This window comes from Felis catus, chromosome X, assembly GCF_018350175.1.
Source record: "Felis catus isolate Fca126 chromosome X, F.catus_Fca126_mat1.0, whole genome shotgun sequence".
Classification (NCBI taxonomy): domain Eukaryota; kingdom Metazoa; phylum Chordata; class Mammalia; order Carnivora; family Felidae; genus Felis; species Felis catus.
In genome coordinates, this window is record NC_058386.1 from 9,836,542 (window position 1) to 9,849,241 (window position 12,700).

Below are 12,700 nucleotides of genomic sequence, written 5' to 3' on the forward strand. Positions count from 1 at the left end.
GCTTCTCTGAGGATTCTAATGTGCAGCCAGGGTTGGGGACCAGATTTATAAAGAAGATCAGCGTGGGACGAGGAGCAATTCTGCTCCAGGCTTGATGCCCTGTTGCCCAGGGCTGTGTGGAAGGGACACGGGAACAGCCTTCCGTCCCCAGCACTCCTCTACGGGGACACCCAAGGAGGGTTACGGTGGCTCAAGGGCCACATGTTACTGGAGGACTTCCGCCGACAACGTTAACCGTCTCCAGCCTCTGTCACTCCAGGCCTTCAACAGCTTAGGTGTTTTTGCACAAGTACATTCATTTGATTTTAGTGTTTGAGGTTGTCATTTGTGGCAAAATTAGAATTTCATTGCTATTCAGCCCTCATGGTTTGCGAGCACATCAGAGCGAATCTCAAGAACCATCGGTTCAGCTGTGATCATGTGACATTCAGCACATCACGTACCACTCGTATCGCAAGACATCGCTCATTTACCAAATTAAAACGTATTGGAAATGTTTGCTCGTCCTGCGGGACACTCGCAGAACAAGTTCCTCGCAACCCAAGGGTTTACTGTCCTTCTGTCCTCTTCGAACTTTCCTCAGCATTTCAGTATTTCTGCATTTTACATCCACCCAGCCGTGAGTGACCAAAATTACAAATCACTGAGGTCTTGCTTTGGAGAGTTTTGTGTTGGTTCCCCGCCCCCCATATTAGATTGGACGCAATGGTGGGGCTAGACCCGAGACCGTATTCTCCCAGCACGTTTGCCGGAATCCAGTCTTGTGAGAAGTTCCTTGAAAGGAGAGGTTCCCAGCCCCCTGCTACTCAGAGTGTGCCGTTCACCAGCTGCAGTACCCACACCTCCTGGGAGCCCCAGATCTAAATGCAGAATCAACGTCCGCGTTTAACTGGATGCCCAAATGCTTGGTATGAACGTGTAGGAAGAGTTTGAGAAGCACCGAATGTTGAGACACAAGTACAATTCGGGCCTCCTGTTTGAAGATGAACGACACACATTAGCATAGGAAGAATTCTGCTAAGTCCACTGTTGACAAAGAAACATCTACTCCAGATTTTGCCGAATGTATTTGACCATAGAACAACATTGTTTTTAGGTGGCCTTTTATTTTTCATTTTACTTTATTTTTTCGAATGTAAACCCAAGTTAGTTAACATAGAGTGTAATAATGGCTTCAGGACTAGAATTTGGTGATTCATCACTTACATACAACATCCAGCGCTCATCCCAACAAGTGCCCTCCTTAATGCCCGTCACCCAGTTAGCCGCTCCCCCTCCCCACCTCCCCTCCAGCAACCCTCAGTCGGGTCTCTGTATTTAAGAGTCTCTGATGGTTTGCCTCCCTCTCTGTTTTTATCTTATGTTTCCTTGCCTTCCCCTATGTTCATCTGTTGTGTTTCTTAAATTCCACATATGAGTGAAATCATAGGATATTTACCTTTCCCTGACTGACTTATTTCACTTGGCATAATGCTTTGTAGTTCCATCCACGTTTTTGCAAGTGGCAAGATTTTATTCTTTTTGGTCGCTGAGTAATATTCCATTATGTGTGTGTGTGTGTGTGTGTGTGTGTGTGTGTGTGTGTGTGTATCACATCTTCTTTCTCCATTTGTCAGTTGATGGGCGTTTGGGCTCTTTCCACGATTTGGCTATTGTTGATAGCGCTGCTAGTCCTTTTGGGGTAAATGTTTATTTACTTATTTTTAAGAGAGAGCACACGCACAGGGCGGGCGGGGGGTGCGGGTGGCGGTGCAGAGAGAGAGTGGGAGAGAGAGAATCCCAAGCAGGACAGCACAGAGTTCATTGCGGGGCTCGATCCCAGGAACCATGAGATCACAACCTGAGCCGCAATCAAGAGTCGGACGCTTAACCGGCTGAGCTACCCAGGCGCCCCCCAGGCAGCGCTTTCTGGAAACTTTTTGTTGCAGGAGGGCATACATCAGCATAGTGTGCGTAATGTTGTCGGATGACCATTCTTCATAGGTCCCTCGCCTTTCTGCAAGTCTAGCTGGCAGCGCTGACTTCCCTCATTCTGAATTCTCTTCTCCAGGATGTTTATAGAGCAAACAGCCTTGGAGGACAAAGCTAGGGTCTCCCTCCCGAGCAAAGGTCCAGCATAATAAAGCCAGTCCAATGTAATAAAGACGGTGTTTCTCTCCAGGGCAAAGGTCAGGCAGACTTACTATTTTAGAAGCTTCGGGTTTCCCTCAAGTCTGGGCTCTTCAATCAGGACACAAACCTACCTCGTGCTCGGCATCCCATGGGCCCCTCCGTGTCGCCCAGGGGTCCCCAGGGACTAGGGGGCCCAGGGTGACTGATGCAAACAAGAGGCTCATGCTGCCTGCTGTGCTATGAGCAATGAGATCCTTTGTTTCTGACCCAGGAGTCGCATGTCTTCTGGTGGCATCCACAGAACTGTGGCCGGCTAACTGGCCAGCTTGCAAGGAGGGTCAAATCTGAGACCCTTCACAGTTCTTGGTAATTATATGGATCAACTTGATAGATTTTGTAAGCCGCACGTGACCACGAAGCCAGTTACCAGAGCAGGAAAGATAACATTCTCCGCACCCAGAAGGCCTCCTCATGACCCTTTCTGGTCACTACTCTCCTCAACTCAGGTAGACTACCAGTGACCTCATATAGGAGGTCAGGAGCTGTTTTCCGAACCAAGATCAGTTAGGCTGACATTTGCTAGCACTTAGTATGAGTCACCACATTTAGTAAATAATTTAATCTTCAGGCGGTAAATAAGCACAGAGACGCTAAGTGACTTACCAAAGGTCACACAGCTAGAATTTGAACGTAGGTAAGTTGGCATCAAAGCTAACTCTGAACTCTGTCACCCCATGGGCCCCTGTGTTCTGCACCTGGCATAGGATGTCTGCGACGTGAAGCATCCTGGGAACTCTGGGCATGTGTAGTTTATAAACACCAGCAGGCCCAAGATATAAATACGCTGTGTTCCAAGAGTTTGTTTAGAAGCCAATTATCCTTGTTGTATGGTACAAAACGTACTGAATTTAGTATCTGAGAAACAAAATCCAGATTCCACTCCTGACTCTTACCTAGCAGCTGTGTGACCTTGGACAAGTCACTTAACCTCTTTGGGCTTCAGTTTCTTCATCAGCGAAATAAGGGACTTGGCCCAGATGAGCCTGCAAGTTTCTTTGAACTTTAATATCCTGTATTTTTATATTCGATACATATTCTCCATAGAATCAATGTCATTAATTCCAAGGCTGGCACCATATTTTTTTAAATGTTTGTTTGGGTTCGAGACGGGGGAGGGGCAGAGAGAGAGGGAGACACAGAATCCGAAGCAGGCTCCAGGCTCTGAGCTGTCAGCACAGAGCCCGACGCGGGGCTCGAACCCACGAACCGCGAGATCATGACCTGAGCCGAAGTCAGGTGCTCAACTGACTGAGCCACCCAGGCGCCCTGCACCATAGTTTTTTTAAAGATTTTTTTTTTTCTAAGTAATCTCTCCACCTAATAGGGGCTCAACTTATAACACTGAGATTAAGAGCCATGTGCTCTACCCACTGAGCCACCCAAGAGCTCCCACAATATTTTTTTTCAAGTAAAATGAACCTCAAAATTATAAATAAACACATCATACTATAGGCAAGAGTATCTCCATGAACTAGAACTTGACTACATCACTCGTGACTTGGTCAAGTCACTTATAGGTGTGAGGCTCTCTTTATTCTGATGTAATGAAAATAAAAAATATTTGTTCTTCAGGGATTCATGAATTCCAACCAGATTATCTATCTACCTACCTACCTATCCTCTATCTATCAACATGTTTTGTAAGGAGGTATGTACTGGGCACACTGAGTTATTTGTTGTTTATAATTTCAGCCAGCCATCCATTCATCCATCCGTCCATCCATCCATCCGTTCCAAAAACATTTCTTGACTACCTGCCCACTCCTTGCCGGTGGAGGTGTAACATCAGAATACAGAGTGATAAAGAATGGCGCCGAATCTAACTGGCTGGGATTTGGGGGTGGGCGGGGGAAGAAGCAGGGGTGACTCCCCAGAGGAGTTGATATAAAAGTTGAGACTTGCCTGACACCGCTGGCCGGGCTGATGAAAGCCCGACTGGAGCTGGTCCAGGCCTGGACGCCGAGTGGGCCAAGGCTGGGGGCATGAGAAAGCCGAAAGCTGGTTTTGCCAGCGGGGCCAATGCACTTGGACTTTTCGGAACCACAATTCCAACAAGTGGCCTGGGGGGTGAGAAGGGGGGAGGGTTATGATTATGGCCTGGCGCGGACAGCTGTAGTTTGCAAACTTTCAATCCGTCCTTTGGAAAGAATACTTTCTTGAGCAGCCAGCCCTTCCCCCTCCAAATTGGGGACATTAGGGAGGGGACTCCTGGAGGGAGCGATGGCTTATTTCGGGTTCCTCTGAGAACCGCTTTCTCTTCGGAGGTTGTATGGACAGAATGGCAAACCCGGGGGTGCGCTAAATCCCACATCAGCCTGTGGTCTCATCCCTCCCCTCCTCCCCTCCTTCCTCCACCCTGCCAAGAAGGCCGCCGAGGCTGAAACTGAGTTTAGGGATGCACTTTGGTCTTCAAGCCTGGCTGATTTTGCCCCTTTACCCTGGCTCTGCCTGGTAAAGATGTCAGAGGGGCCCTCTCGGCCCCTCACTATCCTTCCAGCCTCGGCCTCTCGACCGCACTCCTTGGGGAGGAAATCTGAGGGAGGCTCTCTGCTGGAAAAGGGAAGTGCTTCCGGTTTTAGCTTTTGCTTGGGAGATGGGGGTGGGGGAGGGTTCCCGGCTAGCAGCCTTTCCAGCCAAACCAGTCCGTGCCTGCGTAACCTGGGGCGGGGGGCTGGGCTGGGCTGGGGGGAGATGGTGTCCCGGGAACACTCCTCATTTCCCTTATCAGAAGGACTCCTGTGACTCACGACAGTTTGGCGGAGGGAGAGCCAAGGAGCCAGAAGCAACTTCAAACCCAAGTTCAATTTCTGGTGCGCGGGGGATTGGCTTCCCTGAGCACCGAGGGCATGCCTCTCGGCCCCATTTGGTTTTCATGGCTGCTTTTGTGACGCAGGGAAAACCTGTCATGGCTATTTGTTCTCTGCCACCCAGCAAGGTCTGGCGGGTCGCAGGCACTTGAATTATTTGGTGGAGGAGGGAAAAATGAGCCTGAGTGCTGAAAACTTTCTCTGCGCCAGGCAGTGTCAGCGCAGGGACACAGATGCTGGCCTTTTCCTGTCTCAGGATCCAGCCCAGGACAGCACGCTACATGAAGTCATCTGTTTTCTCAAGCAAGATCATTTCCCCTTTCGGCTGGAGAATTTTCATTTCTTTTTTAAATTTCTTTTTAAGTTTTATTTCTTTTTAATATTTATTTATTTTTAAGAGAGACACAGAGCGTGAGCAGGGGAGGGACAGAGAGAGAGAGAGCGTGAGACACAGAGTCCGAAACAGGCTCCAGGCCCCGAGCTGTCAGCACAGAGCCCGACGCGGGGCCCGAACTCACGAACCACGAGATCATCACCTGAACCAAAGTCGGACGCTTAACCAACTGAGCCACCCAGGTGCCCTGGAGAATTGCATTTATTTTTGTATTTTTTAAAAAAAATTTTTTTTCAACGTTTATTTATTTTTGGGACAGAGAGAGACAGAGCATGAACAGGGGAGGGGCAGAGAGAGAGGGAGACACAGAATCCAAAGCAGGCTCCGAGCCATCAGCCCAGAGCCCGACGCGGGGCTCGAACTCACGGACCGCGAGATCGTGACCTGGCTGAAGCCGGATGCTTAACCGACTGCGCCACCCAGGCGCCCCTATTTTTGTATTTTTTGATGTTTATTTTTATTTTTGAGAGACAGAGACAGAAAGAGAGAACACGAGCCGAGGAAGGGCAGAGAGAGAGGGAGACACAGAATCCAAAGCAGGCTCCAGGCTCTGAGCTCTCAGCACAGAACCCAAAGAGGGGCTCAAACTCACGAACTGCGAGATGGTGACCTGAACCGAAGTCGGATGCTTAACCACCTGAGCCACCCAGGCACCTGGAGAATTTTCATTCTTAATCATTCTTGCCCATCTTTCTTAAAATCCCAATGTCAATTTTGGAAACATTTATTTTTTAGATAATGAGGACATTCTTATGTTCAGTAGCTGATTGGCCTTTCATGGCCAATGGTAGAGGAAATTTATAACAGTTTAAATAATCGTTCTGGTGCAAGTCGCTATTATAATTAGCCAAGCAGGTGGTAACACGGGGCAGAAGGAGGGGTCCAGTGAATGCAGCGGGAGAAACCCTCACCTCTTAACTTATGTCATTTAAAACAAAATGGATTTACTAAGTTGGGCTGTAAATGACTCCTACAGTAGTGTCGTAGGTATTGTATCATTGGAAGTGAGATCATGTCTCTTTGGTACTTAAAGACCTGCAATGTTTAGCAGCACTGTTCCCAATAGCTAAAAGGTGGAAATGGCCCGACTGTCTGTGGACTGATGAGTGTGTAAACCAATGGTCTCTCCGTGCGATGGAATATTACTCGGCCGTAAAAAGGAATGAACTCCTGATATATACTACAATACGGATAAACCTCCAAAACATTATGCCAAGTCAAAGAAGCCAGTCACAGAAGGCCACGTACTGTCTGATTCCTTTTACGCGAAACATTCAGAACGGGCAGATCCATAGACACATAATGCAGACCGGAATTTGCCGGAGGCTGAAGGGGAGGGTGGAATGGGGGTGACTGCTCTATGGGTTTGGGGGTTTCTCTTTGAGGTGATGAAAACATTTTGGAACCAAAAAGAGGTGGGATTGGGGGGCCTGGGGGGGGCTCAGTCGGTTAAGTAGCTGACTCCTGGTTTCGGCTTAGGTCATGATCTCACGGTTCAGGAGTTCGAGCCCCACGTGCTGTCAGCACGGAGGCTGCTTGAGAATCTCTCTCTCTCTCTTCTGCCCCTTTCCCGCACACAGGCTCACTCTCTTTCTCTCTCTCAAACTAAATAAACTTAAAAAAACACCACAGAGGTGGGGTTGCACAGCATTATGAATTGGTCACTTTCAGATGGTTGATTCTATATGATGTGCATTATACCTCAGTAAAAAAAAAAAAAATGTTTATTACTTAATTAAAACCTGCAATGGCTCATTTCTTTGAGAGTAGAAGCCGAATCGTTACCGTGGCTTGCCGAGTCCTGTGGGATCTGGCCCTCTTACCTCCTGTCCCTCCCAGCCCCCTCCCCCCCTTCCTGGGCACACCGGCCTCCACGCGTGTGGTTTCTCCTCTGCACCAGATGTGTTCCCGCCCTTCACTCCCCTTTGCCCAGGCTGTTCCCTCTGCCCGGAAGACTGATCCTCCCCGCTGCCCTTACCCTTCCGGCAATCCTCACCTCCTTTATGTCTTTGCGGTGATGTCACCTCTCAAGGAGGCCTGTCCTCACCCCCCCATCTCCAATGACACCAACCTCAAGCATCATTCACTTTATTCCGCTCTACTTTATCTATTACCTCCACACAAGCGTTGTACTTTTACTGATCTATTCTGTTTGTTGCTTGTTCTCTCCTCCCCCCCTTTCCTCCTCCGTCCTTAGAATGTAGCTCCATTAAGAAAAGGATTTTAGGGGCGCCTGGGTGGCGCAGTCGGTTAAGCGTCCGACTTCAACCAGGTCACGATCTCGCGGTCCGGGAGTTCGAGCCCCGCGTCGGGCTCTGGGCTGATGGCTCAGAGCCTGGAGCCTGTTTCCGATTCTGTGTCTCCTTCTCTCTCTGCCCCTCCCCCGTTCATGCTCTGTCTCTCTCTGTCCCAAAAATAAATAAATGTTGAAAAAAAAAATTAAAAAAAAAAAAAAAAGAAAAGGATTTTAGCATGTTTCCACATTCTGAGCTCAGTTTGGGTCGAGTCTTTAAAAACGTCCACAGAATCAAATAACAAGGAATCACAAATTCAAGCAGATTCAACTAAGTGGGTTCTGGAGGAAATATCCGTAGAAAACGAAGTATCAAATCTAATAGTAGAGTGCTATTATGGCTTTTTATTCTCTGCCAGTCTGTATACTTCACGGAGGTATATAAGCATTTGGGTTGGGGGCGACTGGGTGGCTCCGTGGGTTGAGCGTCCAACTCTTGATTTCGGCTCAGATCATGATCCCAGGGTTGTGAGATCGAGCCCCATGTCAGGCTCCGCGCTGAGCGTGGGGCCTGCTTGGGATTCTCTCTCTCTCCCTCTGACCCTCTCCCCCATGCGCATGTGTGCACGTGCTCTCTTTCTCTCTCTCTCAAAAAAAAAAAATAGCATTTGGGCTGACGTTAAAACTTGCTTACAAGTCATTTGAGTTTTGAACCCGAAAGAGTTCCTTTGGGTTGAAAGTTATTAATTAGAGAAGCCAGTGGAGCTGGAAGACATTTCCTATTGGGAGACAGTAACTTATTATTATTATTTTTTTTTTTAATTTTTTTTTCAACGTTTATTTATTTATTTTTTTTTGGGACAGAGAGAGACAGAGCATGAACGGGGGAGGGGCAGAGAGAGAGGGAGACACAGAATCGGAAACAGGCTCCAGGCTCTGAGCCATCAGCCCAGAGCCCGACGCGGGGCTCGAACTCACGGACCGCGAGATCGTGACCTGGCTGAAGTCGGACGCTTAACCGACTGCGCCACCCAGGCGCCCCATATCATTATTTTTTTAACAAATAACGCCATCTCCTTTCATCCAGGCCTATGTGGGCTGTGATAACTTTGATCGGGGGTGGAGGGAGGCCAGAATATAAAAGCCCCTTTCTGCAGGTTGCATTTGTTTACTAAATTTGTGCAGGGCCTCGATGGTGATTGTGGGAGGTCCAAAGGACATCTATATTAGTATTCAAAGTAAGACCACTGGATTTACCACAAGGGGGGTGAAAGTCTGAGAAGGAAAGAAAAAGGAACAGAGAGAAAAAAAAAAAAAGGGACAAGGATTCAGAAATAGGTCTCTGCCTGAAATATTTTCGTCCACGAGCAGGAAGTTGCTCTCGGGAAGCCAGGCCGCAGACTCTTGCACACAGACCTTGCGCAAGGGAATCTATGATTAGAAACTCATATCATGTGCTTCACGCTCTTACATTTTGCAGACGGGGCATCTCTATTAATCGGATCTTTACTGCGGCTGGAGATCCCGCTAATCTCATACAAAAGCAAACAAGAAATGCTACGTCCCTTCCTCAGTGTTGGCCTTCGAGCTGAGACTTATGTGTGTCTGTCTATCTCAAGCGTAAGGAAGCGGAGTATCATGGCATCCGAATTTACCAGGCATCTAAGATTTAGCGCGGAATTCTTTTTTTAAAAAAAATTTTGTTTTTAACGTTTATTTATTTTTGGGACAGAGAGAGACATAGCATGAATGGGGGAGGGGCAAAGAGAGAGGGAGACACAGAATCAGAAGCAGGCTCCAGGCTCTGAGCCATCAGCCCAGAGTCCGACGCTGGGCTCGAACTCGCGGACCGCGAGATCGTGACCTGAGCTGAAGTCGGACGCTTAACCGACTGAGCCACCCAGGTGCCCCTTAGCGCGGAATTCTAATAGGAGAGCTCTTGGGCGCCAAGATGCAGCCTTGGACAGGAAGGGTTTCTCTATATCAGTTACCATTCTCCCACTTGGCTTAAAGACGCGCTTCATGGCTCCGCATTCCATTGTCCAGGCATTGACTTGGACACACCAGTCATATGGATTCCATTGGAGGAAAGAAAAGCCCAAGAAACAGAGGGCAGGTGGGATTTTTGTTTTTTGTGAATGCTGTCATCTTAGGGAATCTGCCAGTAACATGACCCGACATTGGCGACCCTCACGCTGCTGAGCTGCTCCGTTCCTAGCCGCAGAGGACGGAGCAGAGTTTTGCCTGATGGCCAAAGAACAATGAGTTTTCTTCCCGTGCTGTAAGGCAAGAGGATACGAATGCTTCCCTTGGTTGACTTAAGCCTCCTCAAACGATAGCCGGCATTTGTGTTTTTCACGGGGGAAGTCGGATGACGGATCAGTCCCGGTGTGAGGCAGGAGTCATCATTTAGGGTTTTTCGTATGTCCTTGGATGTGCAGTGAAAGCTGTCTGGAAGACTCCAGAGACTGCCCAACCCAGTGGATGTCAACCAGGGGCAAATTGGCAGGGGCACGCGTAGCAGCATCCGGAAATATATTTCATTGTCATGATTCAGCGGGGTAGGCATTGCTACTGTCGTCGAGTGGGTAGAGGGCAGAGATACTGCTAAACATCCCACCATGCACAGGACGGCCCCTCACAACAAAGAAGGTTCCAAAATGTCACTGAGGCTGAGACTGAGAAACCCTCGTCTTAACACACGTTCTACGCGTGAACCCGCTAGAAACATCCCCCGATTGGTGGAATTCACCAGGACAACAGTCTGATAAAACATGAACCAAGCAACTTAGCAACATTTCCTTCTTCCTCTTTCCTACAGAAAAAAACAAAACAAAAACAAAACATTAAATAAATGTTAAGAATACCTTAAAAAAAAAAAAAAGACTCGGTAAGCAGTCTCCTGAAACGTTTCCCCACAATATCTGCCGTTCTCTGGAGACTCTGACGTTCCCAATAAAATTATTGAAACCAATAGTAATAACAATTTATAACTGCATTAGCATCGTCTTGGCTAAGCTTGTTTGGGCGCCTGGGTGGCTCAGTCGGTTGAGCGTCCGACCTCGGCTCAGGTCATGATCTCGCAGTCCGTGAGTTCGAGCCCCGCGTCGGGCTCTGTGCTGCCAGCTCGGAGCCTGGAGCCTGTTTCGGATGCTGTGTCTGCCTCTCTCTCTGCCCCTCCCCTGCTCACACTCTGTCTCTCTCTCTCTCTCTCTCTCAAAAATAAACATTAAAAAAATTTTTTAATGTCATATATTTTGACATATATCAAAATTCAAGCCCAATAAAGCAAGGCCTGTTTTGGTTGGCCTCAACCTGTCGTTCTCATATATTGGACAGAAGAGGAACCCGATCTTCCGTTGTTCTTCCTGGTTAGGAACCTTGATGATCGTTATTGAGATATGAAGCCCAAGATACGTTGAAAATGCTAACACAGAAAGTCCGGCCCTTGGCTTTGAGAGGTTTGTGCAAAGAGCGCCAACGGGGCGTCAACTTGGGGGATCTCGGCTTTTAAGACCCTTGGCCCCGCCACTTAACTGAATGACCTTGGTCTTCGGTTTTCTCATCTGTAAAACAAAGGCTCTGAGTTAGGACCCGCAAGGTCATTTTAAACTAAAAAACAATCGCACAAATATAGCTAAGTACAGGCCCACCTGGAGAGCTCCACCACCCCGCCAAATGTCTCTGGTCCTTTTTACCAATTTAGAAGTAACCGACAGCTCCTAAGCCCGTGGATTTGCTGCTTCATTCAGTAGAGGAAAGACTTAGTACCTGCGACAGAAGGATTTTAAGTGATTAAGACCCCCTTTCCTTCATCGGAGAAATGAAATCAGGAAATCTCTGACGGAGAATTGATTCTTCTCCCGCACTCAAATCTGTTTGTTATTCTGAAGTGGTCAGGGTCGGGCATTTGTATAATTGCAGGCTATTTCTCTGTCCAATCTGGCCTCGCAAGCCCCCTCACATAACGGTACCTGTATCTCCACATTAGCCGGAATGTTAATGCTAATTAAGTTAGAATTTTCCGAGCAAATCTGTATGCCCAATAGCTGACCGGGCAGCGTGGTGCTTCAGCGTCTATTGTCTTCTCCAAGACAGGCTCTCGAAAGCTGAAAACAGGAGAACAGAATCAGTGTTTTTTCCTCTACAGGAAGCCTCTCTCCGGAAGCCATGCGGCAGAGCACACAGGCAGCTTGCAGACAAGGAGGTGACCCACACTGAGCCCGAGCGAACCCTAGGGAAGGCAGGCTTTGCTCGCTTCTCAGCTAGTTTTATTCCCTTGCCCACACCCTCCTACCCAGAGCATTCGCTTAGCTACTAGGTCTTTCCGTCTGCAGCCGCTTTCAAGGGTTTCAGGAATGGTTTTACAGTCTTGGCTTTATCCTGATTTTTGTCCCCCCTCGTCCTCCCTTCGTGGGCTTGGATTGAGATGGGACAGAAGAGCAAAGGGCAGTGAATCCCAAACCCGTTTTATTTACTCCTTCTTTTGTTTGTTTACCTCCCTCTCAGCACAGCTGGGCAGGGAAGAAGGTGAATCGGATGACGGCCATGCGGGTTTGCAAACTCTTTAGGGAAGCCACCCTCCGTTTGAGATCTTGTGAACCAGCTGGGCTCCTCTGCTAACGCCGTGTAACGTTAAAAAGAAACGCGCACACACACACACACACACACACACACACAAAACCTCCATGAGGAAATCTGTAAATGTTTACAAAGGCTTCCCTTCTATGTGCAGCTCCCTTGTGCAAGACGTATCTAATCTTGCAGTCTGGCAGTCAGGTTGCATTTGTAATAAACGGCACAAGAGGTGTTTTTGTTTATTTTATTATTTGTTTTATTTCTTCGTAATGAAGCATAACCTGCTTGTAGAGCTCGCGAGCGTGCATCCTAATTTGTGGACTTTCTTCCTCTCCCTTGGAAGGGAAATGCCCGGCCCGGCGCTACTGGGATCGGAAAGGGTGGTCCTAACCGTCTGAGCATCTTAGATGTGGTTTTAGGGCCCTCTCAGACTCTCCACGAATGCTTGTTCGCTTGTGACAAACGACATCGAATGGCCCTGAGACCAAATTCCTAACAAGGCAGCTCCAAGTGTTC

The 12,700-nt window shown here is 48.2% G+C and overlaps 2 long non-coding RNA genes across 2 annotated transcripts in view; one reads left to right on the plus strand and one right to left on the minus strand.

The window, feature by feature from the left end:
* LOC123383352 overlaps nt 1–12,700 on the plus strand; it is a 216,363-nt gene that overhangs the window by 61,847 nt on the left and 141,816 nt on the right. The gene's annotated exons all lie outside the window — the stretch shown is intronic.
* Nucleotides 10,786–12,018, minus strand: LOC123383353. The gene is made up of 3 exons (XR_006592961.1): nt 11,581–12,018; nt 11,260–11,377; nt 10,786–11,172 (listed from the first exon to the last, which is right to left on the minus strand). It is a non-coding gene; the product is annotated as an uncharacterized LOC123383353 (long non-coding RNA).